A 25,377-nucleotide genomic window follows, 5' to 3' on the forward strand; every position below is an offset into this window, starting at 1 on the left:
TTCTGAACAACTTGTAGCTGTTGATATCCACACTACTGTTGTAGGAATCATCCCACCAGGTTTCAGTGACGGTTTCAGTTTCCAGTAGCACAGTGGCTTCCAGCTTCTTCTGTTTCCTAAGCTGTATGTGTTGGTACAGGGGCACTTCCGATGAAGAGCCAGCCTTGTCACCTTCTTGGAGAATAACTCCTTAATTCCTTTGAAGTATTTCCCTTGAGTTTCTCTGTTGTGTTCTCCTACTGCCTCATGGTCCCTGGCTCATTGTTGTAAGATTTCAAGTGTGCTGCACTGTTGCCAGCACATCTTAGTGCAGCAGGTCGAAGTCTCCCGATAACACCATTACTCTAAACTTTCTCATTCCACACCTTATCATTAGGAGGCTATTAGCCCTCTCTCCCTTCAAATCTGGTTTAAAGCCCTGCCAGTGATTTCTCTTAGGTCTTCCACAACGACCCTGTTCACCCTTTGAGAGCAGTGAAAGTCATCTGGTGATTGCAAGACTTGCAAGAAATACAAGCCATTCTGTTGTCAAAATACCCAAAGTTTTGGCAGTGGTACCAGCCACAAAGCCAAGCATTTCTAGATTGGGCCCTTCTGTTCCTTTCAGTGTCTTTACCCTCTACAGGAAGCAGAGAAGAGAAGCTGATCTGTTTTTATTTATGTGAGAAACCATTCATCTTTCATCAGCTTTGGAGCTGTACATTACCCACCTCTCTGAACATTAATGTCTTTCAGGTCTTTGATACACTTCTAATACTGGGATGCAACAACAGCAATTGAACTGCTAAACAAGTGCTGGCCAAGCCTCACTCCATGGTGTATGCAGTTACATTCATCAACTACCTCACCTAGTTCAGCACTGCCATGAAATCAGGAATGATGTGGCTGTTTTTCCAGGAGAAAACAAAATCAGTGGAGCAAAGTGGTGCATCACCACATTTTGACACTTCACTAATTTGAAAATGCCCCACAGCAGTTCCAAATCACTGTCCATTTAATTTGAATGTAGCTGTATATTTTTATCCTAAATACAGTATACAGTTTTAGACTTAAGGAAGAATACCTTGATCTTTTGTTCCTCTTTCATTCCATTAAATAATTAAAATGGGGGGGAAAATGCATTGAAATTCACTTTTTTTATATAGCAGCTGTTTTAAAATCTTTCATAATAACTAATGTTCCTATTGTTTGTGTGTAGCCCACAACAGAAGGAGGCTGACTAGTAAATGATTTAGTTTTATTTTCCTAGCATATTTTCAGTTGCAGCATAGAATTTTCAGCAAAGATCCTAGAAATATAATTTTAGTTTTAAATAGAAAGATGAAAAAGGTCTAAGAACGCAAGTTGTAATAAAAAACAATTTAATTCTCTGTGGGTATCAAAGTAAGTGAAATGGTACTTAGAGTTTCAATTAGCAACATTTGGCTAAAAGCCAAAGAAAAATTAACAAAAATGTAGAATATACTTCTCAGACTGATTCTTTTCCTGATAGAACTGTACTTCTAAAAAGGAGTCCTACTAGACTCTAAGTTCCAAAACCCAGCGTAATTTCCAAAATTGAGTTTGAAGATTTATTGCATTTTCACCCTTCTCTTCTGATTCCCAGACACTATCTGCTTTCAGCAATTAATACAAATGTTAAGGGTTTTGATTTGCTTTGCTACAGCATGTGAACTCAATTTGTTTTAATTTGTAGCTTTGAAATAGCATAAGTCTCTTGTGTCAGACTTTCACATTGCACTGGTACCACTTACTGCACTATAGGCTCACACCATCAGTCAGCAGTCCAGACTGCATCCCTTCTGTTTTAGTCTCAGTGCACCCACTGTCAGTTATGTCAAGGCAGTGAGTTAGACAGACAAATGTTATAAATGGGTTGGAAATGGTCTTCTGAATAACAACAAACATTTTTACATGGGATAGGATGGAAGCAGAGAACACCCCATGGCTAAGGTAACACTACGACTTTGAGGATGAGAGCTTCATTCATTTTTTGTTATGCAGATTGGTTTTCTTAGGAGAACTCATGTTGCACATCTCAGGCTGTTCTTACATTTGGCCACACCCTCTCTTACAGACTGGCAAATGTATTGAAACAAACCAGTTTTATGACTATCAGCTCCAACCAAATTTCCACTTGGAAATAATGTCAGACTGTGGATGGAACAGCTATCAACATTGTATCTGTGTAGGTATTAGTAAATTCCATGGAGGGACATTTCAAATGTGTTTCCTTTTCAAAATGCTGCTGCTATCCTGTTTTCCTCTGGAGAATGAAAAGATGAAAAAGGCAAGAACAAAGAGAGTTGAGAGTAAAAGAATTGTTAAAATATAGTATTTATGTGATCACATGTGAAGAAAGTTAGACATTCTTGAAAATTAAATGAAGATATTCATTTCTACCATTAACAAATACAGAGATGATTGTAGGAAAGACATCTGAAAATACAAACTTTAAAAAAGGCAGTAACCCAAATATCATGGAGAGTCATAAAAGATATAGATTATTCTTATACGTAATCTTCTCTTATATTTGCTTCCACTAGACATTGATTTACAAGCTTTGTCTTATTACCATTCTTAGTGCCATTGCTGACCATCCAAGAGTTAATGGTTGAACTGATAAAGTTCATGGTAAAGATAATTGTGCTCATCACAGCTAAATTGTTGTTTAGAAGATTTACCTCCATAGTAAGTGTTTGTGAGGCTTTATTGACCACTCCTTTTTAAAGCTCTTCTACTTAGAAAATATGTAGAAAATATTATTCAAAAAACAAACCTGGTTTGTTTTTTTGAATAATAGAACACTCAGACACTCATAAGCATGTCATTGCAAATACGAGTATAAGGTGAAAGGCCATAAAACTGGTCTTGTCCACTGAACCAGATCTGAAATATGAGTTACAAAATAAATAGCAGTCTTGCAAAATGTGTTGTACACCAAACAGCTAAATGAAATCTCTGTAAAAGTAATGCAAATTTGTATTTTTAAGGACTACAAGATAGATAGACCTCAATTCCTGCTTAAATGGCCACTATAACCAGCTTGATGAGATCTTTTGAGAAGAAACTCAGATTCTCAGCTCTGCACAAATTTCACAGTATCTACACTGCTAGAAAGATGGGCCTTAACTTCCAAAGAAGTGTGAGTAGGAGCCACGCTGTGAAAATTTTTTATCTTACTTTGGAGCTAACATTTATAACAGCAGTAAAGCAAGTGTTGGAGCTTAATAGCATGATGCATTCTCAGTTACTGTTATGTACACGTATCAGCCAAGATAGCCTTCTCTATCAGCCAATTTCATCCAATATAGGTTAGCAGTCAAGAGACAATGATGTGTCATCTTGTCACTGCTAAAAATAATTCTGTGAAACTTTGAATGTCGCACAGTTTGTCAAGTATACTTAATTGAGTTGAAGTATCTCAGCCACTGATCAAATCCCTGTGGTATCATAGTGGCATAATAGGCAACAGCACATGGCAGTACAAATTACAGAAAGTCTTAAATGATAGGTAAATAATTTGAATTACAAGAATGTGAATTCACCAGGGGATTCTGGGAGCGCTATAATAGACCATAAATGCAAAGCTCCAATAATGTCATATTTACTTGCATTCTTGATCTTGTTCACCATTCCTTTTTTGTACTGATGAGATATACACAAAATTGCAAGTGTCAAATGAGCCAATTTGCTTTTTCTTTTAAAATCTGAATTCACTGGTGTGATTTCTGTGTGATGCTACTTTCAATTTGCCAGAGGTATTTTAATGCATGTCATTTCTGTTTTTCCTGTTTAATGAGACATGTACCACATGGTGGCAAAGTATGAGCTGGCAATGTTTATAAGGTTTTATTCAGCTTTTAAAAGAAATCCTGCTTTGATTTTTCTCCCTTGCTTTTGTCTTTCCACTGTTGATTAATTATCCACAGAGCGAACTAGAATATTATGACTTGTCACATACAGTAGTATAAGGGGTTCTTCCTGGATTGCACCTACTCTGAAAGACATCTGCAAGACTAGAAAACAGCTGCCATCCTTGTCAGTTATTGCTTTTCTTTAAGTTAGGAAGGCAAAGCAAAGAATCCTAAAAAAAAAAAATCTTATGACTGCAAAGGACTCCACAGCTAGTAGGAGGATTGGTATAGATTGTTGTTACCTGCATATCCAACTGCATGACTTGCAGCTAATGGATAGCAGTATATTTAAAACATCAAAGTCTATAGAGACTATAGAGACTCTTTTCACTGTGCCAATAAACCAGGACCATTGGCAAAGCAGGATGGAGAGACTGCTTTTTGCACCCTAGATAAAAAATGATTATCGAAACCTGGGAAGTTTAGTCTCAGAACGTTAGACTTTTTTAGGAGGACTGTATTTTGAATTACAGATAAATAATATGGTAAATTGACCATTGTCAAAGTCTGCTCTCATTTCAAAGAAAGAAATGGTTGCTAACAGGCTCTGTAAATACACCAACTTTCAGTAATGTTAAAGACAAATATGGTTATGTTCCTGTTCCAGTTGCTAGTAAAGCATTGTTAATTGCTCTCATTTCACGCACAACACAAAAAAAAATACAGGGAAACTTTTATGTGTCCTTATAGGGTTTGTTACCTTCCAACACAGAAAAAAACCTAAATTATCTGGAAATTCTTTAAGAGCCATCTTCTGGAGGTTCTTCAATTCCTCCTCATCTCCAAAAAAAAGAGAGATTTTACTTACAATTACTCTTAGCTTTCTATGTAGAAAGCTGAAATCTTAGAATCACAAGGTTGGAAATGACCTTCAAGATTGTCTAGTCCAACCACCCTCCCATTACCACTGCTACCACAAGCATGAAACCATATCTCGTAGCTCCTCATCCAGACACCTCTTGAACTCTGCCAGGGACAGTGACTCCACCACCTTCCTGGGCAGCCATTCCAGTGCCTGACCACTTTCTGAGAGAAAAAATTCTTTCTTATGTCTAACCTAAACCTCCTCTGGTACAACTTGCGTCCATTTCCTTGGGTCCTGTTTGTTGCCTGGGAGAAGAGGCCAAACCCCTCCTCACAACTTCCCTTCAATAAGTTGTAGAGTGCAATGAGGTCTCCTCTGAGCCTCCTCTTCTCCAGACTAAACAATCCCAGCTCCTCATAAGACTCATAAAACTCATGCTCCAGACCCCTCACCAGTTTCGTTGCCCTTCTCTGGACACGCTCCTGGGCCTCAATGTCTTTCTTGTAGTGAGGAACCCAAAACTGAATGCAGTTCTCAAGGTGTGGCCTCACCAGTGCTGAGTATAGGGGGATGATTATTTCCCTGCTCCTGCTGGCCACACTATTTCTAATGCAGGATAGGATGCCGTTGGCCCTCTTGGCCACCTGGGCACACTGCTGGCTCACATTCAGTTATTCTTGTATAAGAAAGAATTTTTAGAAACACATGAACATAAAATATTGCATTTCCCTTTACTTCTGTAGCTGGACTGGGGTTAAAGAAGTAGTTCTTTTGATCTTTGAGCAAAGTATCCCCCTGGAACATCTGTATTTTTCATTTTCTAGACTATAAGATAGAATCAGTATGTACTTCAATTGCACATGTTCCCAGATAATTGGCCTCTAGCGTAAGTCACAAAAAAATTCGAATTTTTCTACTCAAATTTTCCTTGAGTGTGCATAGAGACTTCTCTTGTGATGACTGAAAAACACAAGGAATATTTACCTGGTCCCACATCTAGCTTCATGGCTTAATTTGGACTGTATGTAGTTTCCGAAGATTTTTTTCTGAGATTAATACTTCATTTACAGTAAAAGTCCAACAGTTTTGTGAGACACTATTAATTATTCCTGTCTTTTTGAATTTGCATTTGGTTTTCATTAATTCACAAATAACATCACCTGCAAACTGAAAAATAATTGCATTCAAGTTTGATTGGCATCACTGACTATGTCATAGTCCTTTTGCTTTCAGATATGGTGCTTGGCACAGCACAAAGTATTTATTTTCTCACTTTTTCTAGTAGGCTGTTAGTTGTAGTACCTAACACAAGTTTTTGTTTACAGGTTGCTAATACAACACTGAGAAAAATCACTGCCAGATTTCTTTCCTCTTTTTTCAGTGTGTTAGAAAGTCTCAAAGAGAAATGAATATGAATGATGCTGATAAATTATTATTTTTATCACTCCATGCAAAAGGTCTAAAGACGCTCACAACCCTTTCTCAGTAGAACTTTAGAGTGGAAATTTTAGTCTGTGGTAACAGATCATAAGCAGCTGTTGAACAAAGAAGCAAATCATGTAATCATATTAACACTTACACTAGTGATAGCTGTTTTATAATGGTGGAAATTAGGTAAAGACATTCCATATAGCAGGGACAGAAAAGCATAGAATGCCTTCCTAAAATCTTACGTTCAAAGTGATACTTAAGCTTAATTCATTACCATAGAGAAAACTGTAGAATATCACTACCTGTTACACATCTTAACATTTTCAGCTCCTCCATTATGAATTTGTGTCTTCATACTCAGTTTTTCAACATTTTCATCTTTATCTGCTTATCAGGAATTAAGTGAAAACAGTAAAAGGTCATAGTCACTGGGTAACTATTGATGTAATTGAAAAAAATAAGGACTATTTGAAAGAAAAAGATATATATGATTGGAAATTGAAATAAAAAATGAAGGGGTGAAAAAGCACTAAGATCTTCATATCACTCTGATATGAAAGTGTGTGAATGAAGAATATTATTGTTGTTTGCAGACAAATTATGTCTGCCTGGATAAGAAATGTCAGTTGCAAATTCAACTGTGCTGAAAAACAGTTTTGAATGAACTTTTTTATTAGACCTTGAATAGTAATTTTGCCAAATCCAACACAAGTATACAAATATTGCTTTATTTTCAGATACATTAACAATTACCAGTATTTGTAAGTAGCTGCAATGTGCTGTAGAACTTTCAATAAAACAAAGTCAGAGGTTTGTCCTGAGATTCTCACAGTCTACAGAAAGACAATTTAAGAGAATAGCTCAAGATTAAGTTTGATGCAGCACATTCAGCACTGCATGAATTTTCAAAGCCAAGAGAAAGGAAAGGAAAAGATTTTTTTTTGTTCATAATTTCATTTATTGCTAAAATCAAAGGACTGACTTTGAAAAATAATATAAAATATTCTTAGAAAATAATTAACTAAAACAAATTCATTGGACTTCACACACAAACCATAAGAATGAAAATGTTGCTATGCTCCACTAATCTTTCTAACATAGCTAGAAATTTTTGCTATTTTTACTGGAACAATGACACCATCCATTGATGAAAGCTCATAAGATCATTTTAGCACTAAAAAACCATTACACAGAAATAATAAACATAACATAAAGCTGAATTGTCACTGATCTTTCTGCTAGGTTACAGAAGTGACATTGGAGCACAGTCATAGAGACACTCAGATGGACAGTCAGTCTCTTGCTGTGCCTTTAATCTTAGAGCAGCTTATAAACTTGATCCATTCAAAGCATAGATCGTAATGTTTTCTATTAAGCTTCCAAAAGGTGTTACATCCGGAATGTAAAATGCCTGTAGAGACATTGTAGAAAAGGTTCTGATGTGATTCAGCATGTAGGTTAGATGCCCTTAGCTGGACAGTATGATTAACTATTTCCTGCCTTTGCTCAACTAACATCTAACCCTATGAGTGGCCAGAGCCTGCATTCCGAGTTTATTCTGGTGGACTTCCATTACCATCTAATGATTTTATTTTGCTCAGAAGTATCAGTTTTTCTGCCATTGAGCAATTTGATATCTGTATTTAGACTCTACACCTTAAGCCTCTGATTTTACAGTTGTGATTTTACAGTTAACTGCAGCTGATACCTAACTGTGAAACATGGTTTTCACCATCTGATGACCCCATAGTGCCTATTCTATGCTTTCTGAGAGCTATATTGCTGAGGAGCAAATGTACGGGCTGAAAACTGACACTGCAAATAAAGAATGTTGGTGTGCTTTTTTCTGACTTCACAATTTCAGTGCTTAGTAAAGGTGAATGTAAGAAGACTGCAGTGAGCATGAAGGTAGCTATGTCTCAACCACACGTTGTGAGCCTGAACCCAACTAGAGTCCAAGATTGCACCCAGTGCCCATCACAGCAGTTTTCTTCAGACCAGGACTAGAACCCAGGACTCCCCTGTCCCACTTGCTTAGAAAATTCATGTTTCAGAAGTGAACACTGGAAAGGTTAGTGAATAAACTTTTCAGACTTTTTAAATTATTATTGTAGTTCTTCTGTTTAAATTGCAGCGAGAAAGATATATGAGGGCTGCTCTGGAAGTAATGTATCCTATTTTATTGTGTTGACTCAAAACATCAGAGAAAGATGTTGGTGGTATGCCAGTAGAGATTGAACCTTCCCATCAATATCATTACATTTGTTGCCATACAGGGTCAGTCTGACAAAATGATGTCTGACATGGAAATCTATATAAAACAAAGACATGGAATTTAAATCCTGCACATGGAAAAAAAAAAATGGCACCCATTGACATTCATCAACACTTGCTGGATGTTGATGGAGAGCATGCAATGGATGTGATCACAGTGAGATGGTGGGTAGTGCATTTCAGCAATGCTGACAACAGTGAATCACTTTCAGTGGTGCATATTTTTACAAGCATAGCATGCAGGCTCTCGTTCATAGCTGGTGAAAATGAAGAGCTAATGGTGGTGACCTTGTCAAAGAATAATGTTTTGTAGCTGATAATTTGCTCTATCAAAAAGTGCTACTGTGATCTTTGTGTCTTTGTATTGTAGTTTCCTTGGAAATGAATAAGAAGCATTAATTTTAAAGCAGTCTATATACAAGAAGCACAGTGCTTCTTTGCTAAATACAGAAGCAGGGTGTGGATAAAGTAGGGCAAACAAATTATAATCAGGAGAGGTTTTTAAGACTTTCTAACCCTCTTCCAGCAAAACATCTGAAACAGTATAGGTAGAGCTGACTAACCTGAGGTTGTACAAGACAGTAGATGTACTCCTCACACTTTCCAAATATTGGAGTTCCAATTCCAAGTGTTCCTTGAAAATGGATGACAAGTTTGAGAGGTGGACCAGATCCAAGAAGCAATGATGCATATATATGCCCACCTGACAACAAAGAAGGAAATGTATGTGTTCATCAGAGCAAAAATATTACATAACCTCATGAGAAGTGTTTAGCACAGTGATAACCTGCCTTTTTCTTAGGTTGGCCCCATACACTACTACTACACTAGGAACCTTCTCCTGGCTCCTACTGGTGGCTTTCATATACACACATCACTCTCAGACTCAGAGTATTATATCCAAGTCAGTCAGCACTGGGACCTGGGAAGTAGTGGGGTAAAGGCACATGGAGGATAATCACAGTAAACCTGTTTCTGTCCGGCTTCTGTCTCCCGTAATTCACCTTTCCTGAGGAACCAGGGTGATGGGGGATCAATAGAGACCACAATCAAGACAGACTTTGTATTGTGCCTGTACTCATTCTTTGAATATAATGTTATGTGAGTTGAAGATATAGAAGTAGCACTACAGGAAAAGGGAAGATCAAGCCAATAGATGAAAATGAATGAAGCATAATTCAATTTGTAGCGCTGCCCCTTCCTTCCCATACTTCTCTTTGGCCTAATGCTGCCTTGCATTAAATGAAACAGAAAGAAAAGTATTTTCAGTCACACAAAGAACAGAACTGCTACTCTTTCCTTCCTTCTTGTCAGTCTCCAAAAGTGAATGCACCTGGTCAAGGAGAAAATAATGCCTTTCTTCTGAAGACAACATGTGCTGAGGAACAGAAATTTTAGAACTGCTAAGGGATAAGAAAACAAATATCTGGACTGAAACCAATACAGGGAAGAGTTGTGAAAGGACTGTGTTGTCATTCAGCATGCTCTGCATGAAGGAGTTTACCTGTAATCACAGGGAGAAGTAATTTCTACTGGATATTAAAAGAGGAGCTGTTACTCCTGCAGATGCAGTTGCACTGAATGAGTCTACAGCAAAGCCAACACAGTCTGTGCAAAGCCCAGGGTCCCTCTCTTGCTGTATGCCATCCTGGCAACCCCTAAAGCATCATCAGCTAACAGGGAGCAAAGCACAACGTCACCTGTTTCTTCCCTCCCCGAGACTAGTAAACTCACAGTCAAATAGAAGACCCATGAGGAACAACTGAAAAGTCATATTGTACCCTAAATTACTTGGGGTTTATTTCTGAAGGAAAAAAATTCTTCTTCCTCAGTATTCAAAATGAAGAGCTTGAAAGGAAAGAAGTGCTTCCCATGACATCTATAAGGGAGATCATGGGGAAAAGTTGTCACCAGTGAATATATAGAACATGCAACATATGCTAAAGAGATGAGACCATGGTGTCAGAGTGTAGCTAGAAAGAGAAACGGCATTTTGACAATTGGATTGAGACCCACCACATGCACTTAAAAATGTCATGGCCTTCTTCCCTGGTATTCACTCATCGCACAAAAATTGTAACATACTGCATTTATTTTAAAGCATTGCTGCACTTTAACACTGATTCCAACTCCACTGGAGAAATGTTAAGTAATAGAGTGTTGATTTTTAATGCACTACATTACACTACATGGAAAATATGTCCAATGGATTTATGTATATAGTTCCTTTGTACTGCTTTAAACATTTTCTCCCTAAGGGCTCTTATTCACTAACCTGTTTGTTTTTGTCAGACGTTCAAAATATCCAACACCGCTAGCATGTTTATCAAGTAGAGTGACCAGGTGTTCAGAAACACTAGCAAAGACTGAGGTTAAATATCTCCCTTAGGGAGATATTTCTCTTCTTTACATATTTCATGACTACACGTTATTTTAAAGAGTATTGAACTGTCTTTTCTGTTGCCTTAACACAGCATTACAGAGAGTACAGGGAAACAAAGGCTGAATGACAGAGAAACTGAAAAACTGATAATAGAAAGTTTATATGATACCTATATATCGAACTACTTTATATATATTAGTTTGATAGTTGGTTATTAGTTACCTGGCATAACATATGCTTTTACTCTCTCCTACTCCCTGATTATTTGTTTTTTAGCAGTCATACCTAAGGTAGTCATATTGATGTGGCACAGATTTTCCTACTGAGAGCACTTTCAGCCATAGTGAGTTAGAAATTCATTAGTAAACATTTTCCTAGAGTTTTACCTTAAAAATGTTTCCAACATTATTTTACTATAAAGAGGTTTGTTTCTCTCTCTTTTTTTTTTCCTTCTTTTTTTTTTTTTTTTCCTCTCCTGTGCTTTGGGGTTTTTTCCAAGAATGGATTTGCAGTCATAATTAAGAAATGTGTTAAACCTTCTGTCAATTAGCTTAATTGATGTAAAAACCTGACTGGGTCCTGGGAGGAATGAATTTCCCCAGCTGAACCTTATCAAACAACAGCTTAGCACAAAATGAGGAAGAAACCCAAATGTGTAAGACTGCCAGGAAAAAGCCTGTGATGCCTTGAGACAAGGTGAAAGAAAAATTGTGTTCAGGCTGCTGCGTAGGTGTTTTAAAAATAAGCCAAGCGTTTACTGAGTATGTTCATTTTAGTGCATAGACTTAATATGATGCCTTTAAGAGCAGAAATGAAGCAGATATTCCCATAGGGTATAAGATTTATCAGGAAATAGCATCAGAATGTGGGAAGAATGGGGCTGGAAAAAAAAAACAGAAAAGTGACTTAGTTTTTTTTGTTTCTCCTTTCTGGAAATGCTGGTTATAGAACAGAGATAATGCAGAGTGTGTAGGGACTGTGATGACAGAGGCCTTAGTTATGTGATGTTATCAAGGGAATGGTGTGCAAGCTAATAAAAATATTGGTAATGATTGGTGCTGGAAACTTAAACCTGAATGAGAAAAAGCTGCTGCAAATTTGGGGGTCTGTGTAGAAAGTGCTTGGCCAAATAATGGATTAATTTATCTGCTAAAGTATTTGTTTAAGCTATGAGTTTCTTCTTAGAAGAGTTTCTTTTCCTCCTGTTTGATTAATTAAATGTTTCCTGGGAGGTAAATTTTATTTCTACCTGAAATTACACAGAAATTCAGTCTCTAAACCAGGATTGGAGCTTGTGGTCCAAAATTCCGTTTGGAATAGGGTGACTCAGTGAACCGGTAAGCCACTTCATCTTGCTTTATTTAGTATATATAGTTCACAGGAAAAGGGAAAAGTAATAAGTTACCTAACATACTCTGTAACCTCATAAATACTTCGGTTTACATAGAGGAGAGAAAAATCATTCAAATTCCTTATTTTGTTTGGTTCTAAGATGTACTAGGAGTGATAATTCAGGTCCATCAATTCTGATGGAGAAATTGATAAATAATGCTATGTGCAGACCAGATTCTACTAGGTGGATTTTACTGTAGCTAATCTAAATTCCAAAGTCGATCAAGAATTTCCTGTGTTAATGCATGTTCTGATTTCTACTAGTATGCCCTTTCAGTGACAAAAAATACTTATGTCTCGTCTTTTTTTTTTTCTTCCTCTTATAGTGAGGTAGGAAAGATTAAGAAGGTACAGCAGGAAGCATTCTTCTTGATGCAAGTGTCTATATTGAGTTTTCTTTGACTATGTGTTTTAGTATTTATTTAAATAGATATTAAACTACAGCTGGACATAAACCTTAGGTGACATTAATTTTCAGTAATGTTGTACCGTGAAATCAGAGCCTTTAAAGAGTGATGACCAAATGCTGTCAGACTGTACTTCCCATAAAATCTTTTTCAGTGTGGTTAGTCTAAAGAGGAAAATATATTTCCTGTAGGTAGAAATTATAATCTGTAAGAAAAGGAAGAATGGAGCAACAAGTATAGCCTGTCCCTTTGTATCAGGTTCTGTCTCACTTGTATGTGTGCACTCACAGATGCACATCATATGTGGAAGAACTTTTAAACAGAACAAAACTAGCAAGTACTTTTGCCAGTTTTTACCCCAATTTAAAGGCAGGTGGGAAATAGGGGGAGGGTTACCAGAAGGGAGTGGTTTTATAATTTCCGGAAGAAAGAAACCGAGGACATAGTAGGGTTAATACGGAGCGCAAACTGTTTTATGCACCATGCAAATAAATGAACAACTCACAGAACTAGATAAAACTAAATAATAATTTAGATAAAACTAAAAGAAAGAGTGCATTCTCCTACAGATGAAAGGCAGACCTTAAACATGGTCAGTAGAAAAAATGATAAGGGAAACAGCTCTTCATCTGTCCAACTGATCCCAGTTGAGGAGTAAATATTTGTATTAATTTTGCTAATATTAAGTAGGCCTTTTATCTCACCAAGGTTGTCTGGAGGAAGTAAACACTGCTTTAAGTTTGGGGATTTGCAGAATAATAATCATTCTACCCATGTGTTTTGAGTATGGTGGCAACTCTTTGAATCATAGGTGAGGAAAGTCCTGAAAAGGAACATCCTCAGAGGGTACTTCTATCTTCATAATAAGAGAGGGCCAGTGAGAAATTCAAGCACGGGGTGCTGAAAAATTACATTACTTATATTTTGCAGCACTTCCACAAGCATTTTCACGCTACATACTATAGTATGTGTACAACTGGTATAGTGCTAACATTTTATCATATCTTTCTTCTCAGAGAACTTTTCCAAAAAGTAGGATGGATGAGTCTGCACCGTGTTTATCTGCCTCAGGCCTACAGAGGTTCCCAGTGTTGTACCCAGATATTTCCTACCCTCGTGTACACCCTCAGGCCCTATTCAAGAAGCACAACACATTTCTGAGTTTTATGTCCAGGAGCAGTTTTCAGAGTTAAAAACAAAATCAAGGAAATGTCTCTATGCAGACATCAATGTCAAGCGAAAATCTTTTCTACTGTCTCTTCTCTGCCTTGCTACCTTCACTGTGAGGAAAAAATTAGATGAGTATGATGTGGCATAGCCTTTTTGTGGTACAGCAACAGTGTACTAGAAGAGAAAGATTCACTCTGCTGGGCTGTGACACAGCCCTTGTTATTTCAGACACTTTGAACTGTAAAAAAAATGAGCAGAGAAGACATCAATGCCTTGGAAGCAGTAAAACCCAGTGGACAGGGTTCATAGGAGGCTCAGTGAAGTGTTGCAGTCTTCACACTATTCCTGCACTGGAGATGTGCCCAAGCAACATGGGCAATAGGCAGTCTACACAATTTGACCTTGAAACCATAGATTGGCCATAGGCCTCTTCTGTTTTAGCAGAATAGACCTAGCCAGAATACCTCTCCCTGCATCATTAATTACCCGAGTCCTATGAATGTACTCTGTTTTATGAAGATAAAGTGTTTCCAGTTCTTTAGGCAGCACAGTGCCTCTGCTTCATTAGTGTGGCCCTATTCCATAAGACCTTTGATTTATGTCACTGTACAATTTCCTGTCATTGCTATCTCTATAGTTCACTTCTTTTAATATGTTCCATGAAGGCTACGTGCTGATACTCCCTACCTGTGGTGTGCAGCCTCAGTGTTCTCACAGCCTTCAGTGCCTACACCTGATCATTTCATAAAAGCAAGTGACTGGATTCAAGGCTGGGTGGTGATCTGCAGACATGAGCTGTGTTTGCCTCAGGCAACCTCCTGCCAGCAGTACAATGCTTATTTTGAAATTCTGTCTCTCTGCACATTTCATATGACTTCACAACATTCTGCAGAATAGAGGAGTCAGAAACATTATGCTCCTTAAAAAAACAAAAAATTAAAAGAAAAGGAAGAAGTGAATGAAAGAGTCAAGGTGACACGTGACATGTTCCCTTGTTCTCTTTTCTTGCTTTTACCCTATTCCCAAATGCTCTTTGCATTCTAAAAATCCTATATATTTTGTTTCAAAGGTATACTTCGGCTATTTTTTTTCTGGAGATGCAATTCCTGATATAATGTTTGAAACTTTTGAGATGTGCCTTCTTCCTTCATCTTTGTGTGTTAAATATTAAACTGAGATCTCGAGTAAGCTGGTTACTTCTCTCCTGGGATTCTCTGGATTTAATTTAGCACTTATATAAATAGCAATGCAAATTACATGTCTAGTGAATTAGGTGTAGTAATAATGGTGTAATAGGTACCATACTACTTAATACTGCATATGCAAATTGAAGGTAATTTGCTCGTGAAGAAAATCGTGAAAGAAATCATAGTACAGTTGAAATTGTACTCCACTGTACCAGAGTGAGCTAGATACTAATTGTAAATACTGTACTATTGCTGGAAGATTCTCTGTGATTCTTCCACTAAAGCAAAGTGCTTATTTTCTCCATTTGTAGAATTAATTTCTTTCACAAACACTACTATTTAATAAAAATGTTGCATATCAACATTGTATGCACCATCTTAGAGTCACAAATCTTGAAGCCATAAGAAAACGCATAATTACCTAGTCTGACCTCCTACAGGCCATAGAGGCCCTCTGAATTAATTGCTGTCTGAAATAAAATTAAAAATGCATGTAATCTTAATTTTAAAATGTCACACAGTAGAAAGTTCACCAAAATCCTTATTTAAACTTAGCTTCTTCCTTGCCTAAATTTTAGTTTCTAGTCCAGAAGTTTACATTTATCTAATAGACTGCACTGTCCTGTCATTTGCAAGTTTACTCCCTGTTTTTATGTTTTGTGATGAAGTTATTCTCTTTTGCTTAGGCAACCTGCTTAATCTCCTCCCGATTTGCGAGCTGCTTATATTTTCCAGTCTTCCAATCGTTTTTGTGAACTTTCCCTTAGCCTTCTTACTTTGTTCTAGAGAAAGATTCACCTCAAATCACTAAACTTCAGTTATCTGAAACTTAGTATCTAGTCTAAGCTGAACAAAAAGGAGCTTTTTCCTTATCTAAGAGAAAATGCAGACAATTCTAGAGAGATTCATACCAATCTGATTTAGATAATTTAGATGCCTAAAGTGGGTGGGAAGAATTGTTCACTCAAGAGATACTTGGAGAAACTTTGTGAACATATTTCATATTCATGGAGAAGAAGGAGGAGAATTATAATTGTCGTTAATTATTTTCATGATTCTGGAGATGAAAATTTCTGGAAGCTATTGGGCAAATAAAACTTGTGAAGAAGTCAGACAGGGAAATTATGCATTTGAAAGTTGCAGATGTGGATCTTAAGCTGTTATCAGGGAAGAAACTCAATACTGAAACACTGTGCCTGACTGAGTCAGCAGCAAGAACAATAAGGTTGTCTTCATTGATACTGGACTCAATAAGACCTCAAGGTCAAGTAAATCAGAGTAAGAACAAAGACAAAAATATACCATCATAAGGACGACTGTGTTTGGTACAGAAATATAATGACCTAAAAATAAAGCTAAAAGGAACTTGTAAGGTTGTCTCCAAAAGAACACGGGATTGTCAGGATGACTGTCAAATTCAGATCATAAGATGAATAGGATTCTCTATTTTGAGGTTGGATGAAATGGCTTGACCAAATGATCAGGTTGAGGAATTCAAGTATCCCAAAGAAGGCTTTGTGCTGAATGCCATCCGCCACATAAAATAGGTATCTTCATAGGTCATCCAATTGACATGTCTGAATACGATTGAAACTTCACATTTGTTTGCTGCCCAGTCTTAAGGTCTTCCTTCATGGCTAAATTACTGCATTCTGAACATTATTGTGAAATTCACAGGCAAGCATCCTCTCATCAGGCACATATTAAACCCCTTGCATGGAATTATGCACTTGGTGGCAATTTTGCAGACTTTTCATAAGAAATTCATGAGCGTTCAGTCTTTCTGGGAACAGAAGCAGCCACCTGCATCTACAAATTTGCTGTTTTAATTGCAGAGGAACAGCAAGCCCCTGAAAATGTGAATGAAAACCTGTGCTTCTTCATCCAAAGCCTCAGCCATTTAAGAGAATGAACCAAGACCTCAAGATGACAGGAGCTTAGTCAAACTGGTCATTTAGACACAATCTGTAGCACCTCCGAAAATACAATGTTTTTGCTCTAGCAAATTCTGGGTTTGGAGTCTGTTTACTTGTTCATCTTTAATTTTAACCTATTTATTCAGTATTATTAATGTATCTGATCTGTTTCAGACTTTTTGCAAATACAGACATTCTCATTGGACCAGTGTCAACTCTGGTTTGTAGACATTCAAGCAAAGAATCTACTTTATTTGGGTAGTGCATCCATATATCAAACTTTGCAAAAGGTACATTTTATCTATAATAAGACCTGCTGTCACTCCAGACCCCGTTTGCTAAATGTTTGGATACTCTAAATGCTCTTCATTTGTCTTGCCATAATATGTTTTTTTCAGACTCAATTTGCTTTTCCTCTAACTGCAAATTTATTCTGCTGTGTCTCTGCCCATCCACTGGACTTGCATATCTAATATATAACACCTGCTGCACATTTGCATTATTTTCAGATTTATGACTTATTATCCACTAATACTGTGTCTAGAATTTGTAACAAGAGCCCTCACAAAGATAAGGCATTTTATTTTGATTCTTAGATCAAACAACACAGTAATGCATAGCTTCAGAAATTACAGTAACCTTACCTATGATGTGCATGACATTTAACAAAATAATAAAGCATAATAGAATGGAGCTATTAAGAAGCAATTGTTTACCTCTGTGGTGAAGAATTCGAGGGTCTACTCACCTATCTGATTAGTAGGAATTATCAAGAATTTTATGATTTAATTGAAAGTTTCTTGAGTTTGTGTGGATAAAATACAGCTGTCACTTTGCATTCTCTTCTATAAGTAGGCTAAAATTGGTGCCTAGTTTAAACTGAAATATGTATGCAGTATTTATAAAAGTTGGAGTTTGATGGAAGATCTAAAATCTGTCAGGACTAATTCACATATTTCTCTCTCTAATGGTCATTAATAAGGTCCAAAATCCCCTGGTCAATTTTAAAGGGGGGCTTCTAAGTCAGGTTTACTTTAGAAAAACATTTGTCTGTCCCATTTAATTTATTTTCACTTGTGTAGATACAGACATAGAACAAATTTTTAAATTTACTTTATAAATCAAATAGCAGGATTTGATAAAAAAAACATCACTAGGTTTTTGTAAATGGACTATGGGAGTAATGACTTTTCACAGTGATTCATAACAGCAGGAAATGTATATATTTGCTTCAATTGTCATCTCTATCACTGTGGAATGGAAAGTAGCTGGAATGTAATGTTCTGTAGCTCAAAGCGAGGCTCTTCCACACAAATTAACAGTTTTTTTGTCAGATTCTGTCTTCCCACCTCTTAACAGAGAGATATTTCCAAGTTTATCTTGTATTTCCAAGGAATTTGAGAATGATACTTTATTGGATATATTACATTTCACATTCCTATAGTAATATTTTTGTTTTGATTGGTTGGTTGATTTTTGTGGGTTTTTTTTTGTTTTGGGAGGGGGGCTTTTTGTTGTTTGCTAACTTCACAAGTTATGCAGAAAAACAGGGCCCACAGTGCTTCAGATGTGACATTCACAATGGCACAAGAAATGATGAGGATACCAAGTGCACAACGTGTTGATAAGTGTAGTGGAAATGCTAAGTCACCCTTGAAGCAGTGGTGGAGCACCTGGTGGGAAGACAGGGCCAACTCAGGGGAGCTCTTGAGTGACAAGAAGGGATGTAGCCAGTGTCCATGCCCTCCCAGACCCCATGTAAGGATTAGCAGTGGAAAGAAGGGTATTTTGAATTTCCTACCTACCTGAGGTCTTCCAAGGGAAAACAGATTTTTTCCTTATGTTTCCTATGTATTTGAGCATATTCTCACTTGCTGCAGCCCAGGACTTTGCTTCTCTGCTATTATTGTTGTATTTTCCATCGTTTTACAGCATTACAGTAAGTCACCTAGTTTTGCATACATTTTAATGAAGGGTGGTTTCAGAAATAAATACCGTTCAGTAATGTTGTAATCTCTAGCTATCAACATGACAATGTTCTTTTATGTCTTGCCAACTAAAGTATCCTCCTTCCTGTTTATTCTGCCAAGGCAATAAAACCAGATGAAATTAGGCCATACTTTTCACTTTTGACACTGGACTGTTGGTGGAGGAGCACAAAGCATCTAAGAATCATTTCTTGTCTGACACTTAATATGTTATAATATTGTGTTTCTTTTTTCAAAAATATAGTGAATATATTAAAGTTGGTAACACTAAATCTCTATGTACTAGGGATCTATTATCTGAGAAATAAAGATATCATAAAATATATGACATATAGGCAGTTGGAGTACTTAAATACTTTAATATAAAAAATATTAAATATAAGAAACTTAGGCGTCACTGTTGTTCTTCAGAAAGCACTCTAATAATTAAAAAGGATAAAATAAAGTACATACCTGTAGTACTTTTAAAGTTTTTCATCAGAAATTTCAAAGCAAAAGTTATAAAGATGAGCAAAACCTTACAGTGCCATTGGGATACTGTCTTTATCGCATACACCATGTAGATTCTGTAAATGGAACTCAGAAGGGAAAAAAAAAGATTTTCACTGCTCTAGTTTGAGTTTTGTGTTAGGGAGCACTGCTGCTCTGTGTCACAAAGTTGGGAACTTCTGGGGCCAAGGAGAAAGAAAGAACATTTTCATTAACAAAGAAAGAACACAGATGCTGTGCCAGCATGTTGGCTACAGTGTGTGCTGCTGCCAGAGCAGAAGGAAAAGGACTGCGGCCTTTTCTCTCACTTCTTGCAGTCCACTGCCAGCATGCAGGCTGCATGGAGGCTGTCCTGCTCTGCTGGTGCAGAAACCTTCCCTCACCCTTCCTTTTGCACTCCTGCAGGGGCTGAGACATCCCATTCTGCTGCTGAGTAGGTTGCCAAAGGTCACCCTGGCCCGGAGTGACCATGCTTGGAATAGGTGTTAGACCTGCAGCCTTTACACTTACAGGTTAAAAAACTCGCAAAACTCCCATTTTTCGTGAGAGACTAACATGTCAAATTACTGCTGTCACTTGCGTTCTTCCTACCAGGGCAGCTTCTTCATCAGCATGTTAAATAGTTTTTTACTGAGACCTAGAGAAGAGGTGTGTGGTATGAGCCACATGGAGCAACAGAGCTTCAAGCTGAAGATCAGTGCTTTAGAGGATAACAAGGAAAGAGACTGATTCAGATGAAACATTTAGTTTTAAACAGGCATCTGATGTCTGTCGATGGCAGAGGTCTAATTTAGACTTCCTTGATCACTGTAGCTGGCTCACTCCCAGGTACTGCATTATATTAACAAGGTTCATAAACTGTCAGATATAACTCATCCACTTAACTCTCTGCAATGAGGCACAGACTCTAAGGACACGGCCTTTCCGAGAATGTTCTCTCTTTATAATTCATCATTCCCCCAAAATGTTTAATGTGATATGGTGTTACTGGAATCTTCAGCTAAAAGGATCACCTTTTTTTGGTCATGCGTACTACAGAATGTATTCATGCGTCTTCTTTTACCCTAGGCTGTGACTGGGACCTTTACTATAACTATTTCCTTTTGTGCCAAAGAGATTGCTATTTTTCATGCTGAATAAACAAGAAAGTGATTCCCTGCCCTTCACAAGAAGGACGGTCGAGGAAAAGGTGTTTTTGGCCAAGGCATTCAAATTGTCCTTCCATTTGGAAGCTCTAGAGGGTCAACTCTCTTCATACCAGTCCAGGCTGCATGGTGCTGTACTGCATTATACTTCTTTAAACTCTCCAGTGGTTCTCCTTTCACAGGGAAGGTTTCACAAAGCACTTTAGCATTTGCTTTTTGAAGCCTGCTTAGCTGATTTTGCTGAATGGAAAAGGTAGCACTGAAATATCTTTTATTACAGATTACAAAGGTGGAAAAAGCCTGCAGTAGGCTAATGCTGTGAGGGAAAAATAGCGCAGAAACTTGAGCTGAGTTCAGTTACTTTAAACATTAGATGCCACAGGAAGAGGTATTATTGACCTTGAAACCCCCCTGACACTCAATGCTGTTATATTGTGCATCTAAAGCAAAATGTTTGCACTAAGCAATGCATCTGCTGAATATATAGATCCTAGGTAGATGCAGTGATGTGGAGTCCCACTATGTAGACTGCTTTATTCTTTCATTGAGATACCTCTAATTCCTTATGCTAGAGCATAAGGCTTGAGGGAGGTATTTGGTTAAGATATGTTCATTCTTCCTTCAGCTGCTTTATGGAGATCCTACAGGCAAAGCCTCCTTCTGATTTAACCATCTTCCTGGCTGCTGTGCTGCTGATGGTGCTGCCGAAGAGATCTGTCTATTGCTCTGCTGCTAGTCCACATTTCCCACTTGCCTTTTGAATGACGATTATTGTGTTTTAACAGTCAATCACTGTTCAAGTTTTATCAGTTAAAGCCCTTTTCATCTAGATCACACCATCTAGAGCATTTGCAATGAATGACAATGTATGCAGTATTTGGCTTTCTTTTTGTAAGTTAAAATAATTAACTTGACTGTTGAGGCTGCTGAAGAGCTGCTTCAGCTGAGCAGAGCACTTTGCATACCATCTATCACTCTGCCTTCTCAATAGTGCCATCACTGGCCAACACAGAAGCACTTAGATCAGAGCATCATTAGGGTGTTATGCAATGACTAGTGCCATGAAGCCAAGGTAGAGTTGAAGTTGGCATGAAGCTTCCTGATCATGCAGCCACTGTCAGAGTCTTCAAATAAACAAAAGCTCATCACGAGGAAAATGAATAACATCAGGGAAAAAGTCAGTCTTTCCAGTAAAAACTCTCTAATAAAATGTTCTGGCTTTTGCCATTTATGAGACAGCATTGCTCTAACATGGTGATGGACAAGAGTAAATTATCCGTGCATCTCTGGTGAACTTTTATGCTGTTTAAATGGTGGGTTACATTCTTGAGAAATTGACAGACGCAACATATTCACAACATATTACTGCCCTTCTTATTGTTTCCTGATTCCTTACACTTCTGTTTCCTACATCCAAGGTCCCAGTGTTCACAGTCACATCATCGAGGCTTGCCTGCCATATATGTGTCTCAAAAAAGAGGGACAAGCTCTTACTGAGCAGAAACACTTGTGTTTGTTTATCAGGAATTCAGAGTTATGTTGAACCATCAGAATATTTTCCCCTAAACAATCTGTACAAACATCAGAAATGCACATATTTTTTTCTGACTGTCCCCCAAAAGAGTGAGTAGCATTGATAATCAACAGTTTCATCTAATTCAGTTCAATTTAAAATGCTTGGCATTCATTTGGTAGGCTGTGAGCAGTCTGTGGCTTTGTTAGATCTTCAGCGTAAGGAACCAATTTTTCTTATCCTAATTCTATGACTGTTGGAAAAGGTGACACACAGTTAGACGTAATGATAAGAAAAGCTACTACTGTGAAAGACAGTCAGATACCAAAGTCAGATGATTAAACCACTGCAATGAATTTCCAGAAGACAAGGGGGAAAAGGTCCAAAGTTGTTTCCAGTAAAAGTTTTCGTGCTATAAAACCTTCAGTGCAAAGCCCTCATAACAGATTCTTGCTGTAGTAATCTATTCCAATTAATAACAGAATAGCCAGGGTGAGATGTATTTTAAAGCCTTTTACTTTGTATTTTTGTTTCAACTTCATTCTTTGTTTTCTTATTTTGCTGTTGCTGAATGGATAGAGACTGGCTTTGTTTTAAAAATAAATGGGATGACTTTTCTGAATCTACACAGCTCTAACGGCTAAATCACTTTGATGCAAGCAACAGTCACTGCTCAGTGTTGACCCCTGTACAATCAGAGCTCTGTTCTAGCAATGACAAGTTGGCTTGTAGAGCTGTACAGAGAGAGGAAGCAACAAGGAACTTTTCAGGACTTCCCATAACCTGTTTGGATGGAATAAACAAACATTTGTAACCAAACATATCTTTAACCCTACTCAAGTGAGAAAAGGCAAGGTGGAGACATTTCCACAAAGAACAGAAAAGAAAAAATCAAGTTTGCAGGTTACTACTTATGCATTATTGATGCTTCCAGTTTGCACTGAGCAATGTGCACTGAGGGTGCACTCAGTATCTACAGGATAAGGCTAGTGGATATTTTCTCCTAGCTTCCTAGCCCTACCACTGCTTGAAGCGGTAATCTGGGGATTAGCACAGGTTAGACTGCCATGGCTCCCTCCTGCCCCTCAAGACATGCCTGCTTCAGTTTCCTGAGGGAGTCCAGCAAATCCCAGGTAGGCATTTCACCTTTGGGAGCAAGGATCTAAATTTCATCCCTGAGCCTGAATCTTCAGAGTGCCCTGCAGTTGTTTAACAGAGGTCAGCAATAAAGGATCCCTCCTTCTATTTCAAACAAGCTGGATGCCCCTATGTTTTGGGTTGTGTTTGATGTCTGAAACAGGAAGAAGCACATCCTTCTCTTTAGCTGAAGAGATGAAATTGTGAGATGAAATTGTGAAAAAATGCCAAATATTGAGTGGTTATCAAAAGCATAATCAGACTGAAATACCAACGAATAGGGGAGATCTGCAGAAAGTTTTAGGTCAGATTTACTGTAAAGTCTTGCTAAAGTTTCAGAAAATTTGGGTCAAGCTGAGTATCTGTAGTACAGCTTTAAAACAGGTAAGTATGTCCTGTCTTCCACTGTTGTTAAAGGCTTGCACAGCTCTTATCTGACAAGCCACAGCACTGTGATTTTCAGTGTCCCTGTGGTCTCTTCCATTCATCAGGTGAAAAAACATGCCAGGGAATACACTTAGGGAACAGTTGCCCTGAACAAGACAGAACAGCTCTCAAGCGCCCAGCAGCATTTCAAACAAAAGCATTCTAGTAGGTCTTCACAATGATCTTCAAATGCTTATTCAAAAGGAAATCTCCAGAAAATTGACTGCTCCACTGAGAAATAAAGAAAGACCTTTTAGACAGCTGATATAACAAAGATTATGATACATTGGTTGAAACAAATACATTTTTATCATACTTCTGTTTTCCAATGTGTATCTGTACGTATGATTCATATTTTATTGTACCTGCTGGGAAAAAAAATCAAAAACCTCTTGGACAGCTTTCAGACTAAGAAAGGAAAAAAATAATTTGACCATTACAAAGGTTGAGAAATTATAGGCTTTTTTTTTTTTTTAATTTCCTGCTTATCCACCTACTATTATGGTGGCTCTGGTAATTTGGAGTAATTTTACTGCACATAAGAAAGGTGCTTGTCTTTACCAAGGAATGATTATTTCCAGGTAAAACACAGACCATTAATTCTGTGGAATAATGACAACAAGTCAATATAGTCTACATTTCCTCTCAGGAATCTGGTCTGGTACCAACAGTTCTCCAATGGCCCTCTTATGATGGATGATAAACTTGGAGGAACAGTGGAGTTCTGGAAATCGTAAACACAAGCGTAAATAAACTGCACCTCCACCCAGCAATTCTGATATAACATAGCTTGAGTTTTATATTAAACTCTGGTAATGATGTTTGCTCACCAATACAGCAGGTGATGAAATTATGCTTGAAAGAGTTTTTCAGGGTTCAACATCACAACCCATGGCTGTGACTTAGTTCAACAGGTAATGAGAAAGCTCTCTGCATCACCCTTCCTATCAGATAATGAGTATGTTTTTTTCTGAGAATCAATATGCTGAAAGTTTTTTATGTAGTAATTCTTCAGTTCTTCAGTTACACCATAACGTGTGTGTGTGTGTATATATGTATATATATTTATGTACATATCTAAGTTCATGTCAGACATCGTTTTGTCAGGCTGCCCCTCTGCTGCCATCTGTCACATGGAAGCAAAATTTAACAAAATATTGGTTGGGAAACTCAGCTTCTACTGCCATACCACCATCTGCCTCTGATGTCATGGGCCAACATAATAAAATAGGAGGCATTCCTTTCAGAGCAGCTCACATACGTATACATAATACAGCTTTCTAAAAAGGCTCTATGTGTACAACCTTCTGTAAGCTTAAGAAATGTGATTAAATTGCACGTAGGTATCACACAGCTTGGCAATATAAAGTTTCCAGAACCAAAATTAAACTTTATGTAATTCTGTGTTGTTACTGCTTGAAATAGCCTTTTTTTTTTTTTTCCCTAAGATCTTGAAACAAAGTGTTTATATTATCCAGAAAAAAAAACTTAGTAATGAAAAATAAATACAAGTGCCTCAGCATTAACTGACTCAGCAAATACTGTAATAACTTTGCATAGGAAAACATAATGATTTGGTGTTTCTTAAGTTTAAACTTGCATTTAGTGAAGTAAATTCCATGGGCTGTTTCTGTAACTCTTAAGTCATTGACTTCATCTTGAGCCTTCTAATCACCTCATCTGAGACAGATCTTACCTACTTTTAATTGTTGTTTCTTTCTTGCTGTCATTCTTTTGTTTCAGGCATGCAGTTTAATAAAGACAACTCCTAATAATCATGTATCTAGATATCACTTT

The 25,377-nt window shown here is 37.4% G+C and overlaps 1 protein-coding gene and 1 long non-coding RNA gene across 3 annotated transcripts in view; both read left to right on the forward strand.

Moving 5' to 3' along the window:
* NKAIN2 (sodium/potassium transporting ATPase interacting 2) overlaps nt 1–25,377 on the forward strand; it is a 508,789-nt gene that overhangs the window by 453,009 nt on the left and 30,403 nt on the right. The window lies entirely within an intron of this gene.
* On the forward strand, nt 11,384–14,050 carry LOC125689645 (uncharacterized). Its single transcript, XR_007375376.1, has 3 exons — nt 11,384–11,506; nt 12,074–12,147; nt 13,626–14,050. It is a non-coding gene; the product is annotated as an uncharacterized LOC125689645 (long non-coding RNA).

Source organism: Lagopus muta, chromosome 2 (genome assembly GCF_023343835.1).
Source record: "Lagopus muta isolate bLagMut1 chromosome 2, bLagMut1 primary, whole genome shotgun sequence".
Lineage (NCBI taxonomy): Eukaryota > Metazoa > Chordata > Aves > Galliformes > Phasianidae > Lagopus > Lagopus muta.